Below are 3,450 nucleotides of genomic sequence, written 5' to 3'. Positions count from 1 at the left end.
GTCCCAACTACTTGAGAGGCTGGGGCATGAGAATCACTTGAACCCTGGAGGCAGAGGTTGCAGTGAACCAAGATCACGCCACTGCACTCCAGTCTGAGCAACAGAGTGAGATTCTGTCTCGAAAAAAATATATATATTTTTTTGCTTGTTATTGAAGCTTTGTTTTTTTTTTTTGTTTTTTTTTTTTTTTTTTTTTTTTTTTTTTTTTTGAGACAGGGTCTCATTCTGTTGCCCTGGCTGGAGTGCAGTGGTACAATCGCAACTCATTGCAGCCTTGACCTCCTGGGCTCAAGTGATCCTCCCACCTGTGCCTCCCCGAGTAGCTGGGACTACAGGTGTATGCCACCATGCCCAGCTAATTTTTCTGTGTCCTACTTTTTTTTTTGTAGAGATGAGGTTTCACCATGTTGTCGAGGCTGTTCTCAAACTCCAGGGCTCAAGCAATCTGCCTGCCTCAGCCTCCCAAAGTGCTGGGATTACAAGTTTGAGCTACCATACAGAACCTTGTTATTGAAACTTATATAAATGAAGCATAGAATATACACCTTTTGTGTCCACCTTATTTCATGTAACACTGTATGTCTGAGATTTACCTACATTATTGCATTTTCCACTAGTCCATTGTCTTCCTTGTTTTGTAGAATTCCACTATGGAAATATACCAAAATGTACTTATCCATTCTATTGTTGATAGACATTTGGGTTGTCCCAGTTTGGGATTAGTACAAAATCAGCTGCTGTGACCATCCTTGTACTTGACTTTTGCTGAATATAAGTATTCATTCTCATGAGCACATGTATGCAGGAATAGATTTGCTGAGTTGTAGAATACACATACGTTAGCTTTAGTGGTTACTTCCGAAGAGTTGTCCAGAGATGCTACCAACTTACACTTCCAGCAATGTGGGTGAGTTCTAGTTGCTCCAATATTGTCTTTTCATTATTTATTTATTTTTTGAGATAGAATCTCACTGTGCCACCCGGGCTGGAGTACAGTGGCACAATCTTGACTTACTGCAACCTCCGCCTCCCTGGTTCAAGTGATTCTCGTGCCTCAACCTCCCGAATAGCTGGGATCACAGGCATATGCCACCACACCTAGCTAACTTTGTATTTTTAGTAGAGATGGGGTTTTGCCATGTCTGCCAGGCTGGTATTGAACTCCTGACCTCAGGTGATCTCACTTTGGCCTACCAAAGTGCTGGGATTACAGGTGTGAGCCACAGTGCCCAGCCAGTCTTTTTATTATTTCTTTTTATTTATTTATTTATTTATTCTGAGACAGAGTCTTGCTCTGTCGCCCAGGTTGCTGGAGTGCAGTGGCACAATCTTGGCTCACTACAACCTCCGCCTTCTGAGTTCAAGCAATTCTCCTGCCTCAGCCTCCCAAGTAACTGGGATTTCAGACATGTGCCACCACACCCAGTTAATTTTTGTATTTTTTAGTAGAGATGGGGTTTGGCCATGTTGGCCAGGCTGGTCTTGAATGCTTGGCCTCAAGTGATCCACCCTCCTTGACCTCCCAAAATGCTGGGATTATAGGCATGAGTTACCATGCCCCACCTAGCTCTTTTTTTTTTTTTGAAATGGAGTTTCACCCTTGTTGCCCAGGCTGGTGTGCAATGGCGTGATCTCGGCTCACCACAACCTCCACCTCCCGGGTTCAAGCAATTCTCCTGCCTCAGCCTTCCGAGTAGCTGCGATTACAGGCATGCACCACCACGCCCGGCTAATTTTGTATTTTTAGTAGAGATGGAGTTTCTCCATGTTGGTCAGGCTGGTCTCAAACTCCCGACCTCAGGTGATCTGCCTAACTCGGCCTCACAAAGTTCTAGGATTACAGGTGTGAGCCACTGCGCCCGGCCCCCACCTAGCCTTTTTAATTTTAACCATTTCAGCAGATGTGATCATGATTTATTTATATTTTTTGCAGAATCCTCTGACAACAAAAGCCCGTTTGCCCCTCATCTGCCACGCAGTAGGGAGCAAAAGCCTTGTCTTTCTCCTCTGAGATGCTCCGTAGTACTTAAATAAGAGCTTAAGAAGGCTTATTAAATTAAATGAATTGGTGTCCATGAAGAAGCTGTGCTTGGGAGCAGACAACACAAAGGAGGGAGCTCTTACATCAGGGCAGGCCCATTCAGGTGTTCTAAATTCCAGCAAATAAGACTGTACTTTTAGGGATCATTTCTTTAGTTCATAACTAGATAAGTTTCTCTGAATATGTAGAGCGCTGAATTATAATAGATTTTAAAATAAATGAGTAAATAAATTCCAGTGACTAACTAGATTTAGTTGCAATCAGGAGATCTTGTTTTTGGAAAGGAGGAAGGAAAGAAGGAGGGAAGAGAGGGAAGAATGAAAGAAAGGAGAAAAGGAAGAAAAGAAGGGAGGAAGTAAAGCAAGGAAGGAAAGAAGGAAGGGAGGGAGGGAGAAAAGGAAGGAAGGAAGGAAGGAAGGAAGGAAGGAAGGAAGGAAGGAAGGAAGGAAGGAAGGAAGGAAGGAAGGAAGGAAACACCACTGTTTGTTTGTTTTGTTTGTTTGTTTGTTTTGAGATGGAATCTTGCTCTGTTGCCCAGGTTGGAGTGCAGTGGCGCGATCTCAGCTCACTGCAACCTCTGCCTCCCAGGTTCAAGCCATTCTCTTGCCTCAGCCTCCTAAGTAGATGGGATTACAGCCACCCGCCACCATGCCTGGCTCATTTTTGTATTTTTAGTAGAGTTGGGGTTTCACCATGTTAGTCAGGCTGGCCTTGAACTCTTGAGCTCAGGTGATCTGCCCACGTCGGCCTCCCAAAGTGCTGGGATTACAGGCATGAGCCACCACACCCAGCCAAAACACCGCTATTAATCAATTGGGCCTCGGTTTCCTCATGTGTAAAATTGAGATAATAATACTGCCCTGGCTAATGAGAGAATGAGAGGCAGTGCCTTACCATTTGTAAATTTTAATTTGTAAATTGATAGAATTATTTAACCATAACCACCATCTGTGGAACTTTCTAAAATATATGGATTCCAGGGACCCAGCCCCAAAGATCCAGATTGGCATGATCTAGGGTGGGGCCTGGGTATGTACATTTTTAAAAAGCTTCTCTGGGTGATTTCAATGCTCAGCTAAGGGTGAGAACAGCTGGGGTAAAAATATGTATGATCATCATTATTGTTACAGTATGATCATCACTGTAGTTACCTTTTGGAGGATGAAAGTGGGAAACACCCTTCAGGGAGTCTATAAAGTACCTAGATCCATTGTAAGTCCTTAAATAAGGACCACTGCCACTGTCTTCATTCCCTGGTCTTCTCTGGCCTGGAGTTTCAGAGGCAGGTTCATAAGTGTGTTTGTATGTGTTTTCATGAATATGTGCTTGGAAAAGGCAATGAGAAGAAAGCAAATGATGAGGGGTTTCTGTCTTGAGAGGAAGCTACTAGAACCAGGAAGAGCAAGCAG

General features: G+C 43.7%; 1 pseudogene; it reads left to right on the top strand.

Moving 5' to 3' along the window:
- Nucleotides 1–2,165: 2,165 nt before the first annotated feature.
- On the top strand, nucleotides 2,166–2,245 carry LOC115900640 (annotated as a pseudogene).
- The last annotated feature ends 1,205 nt before the right edge of the window (nucleotides 2,246–3,450 follow it).

This window comes from Rhinopithecus roxellana, chromosome 11, assembly GCF_007565055.1.
Source record: "Rhinopithecus roxellana isolate Shanxi Qingling chromosome 11, ASM756505v1, whole genome shotgun sequence".
Classification (NCBI taxonomy): domain Eukaryota; kingdom Metazoa; phylum Chordata; class Mammalia; order Primates; family Cercopithecidae; genus Rhinopithecus; species Rhinopithecus roxellana.
Note: the sequence above shows the minus strand (reverse complement) of the source record. Positions and strands in the feature narration are given on the sequence as shown.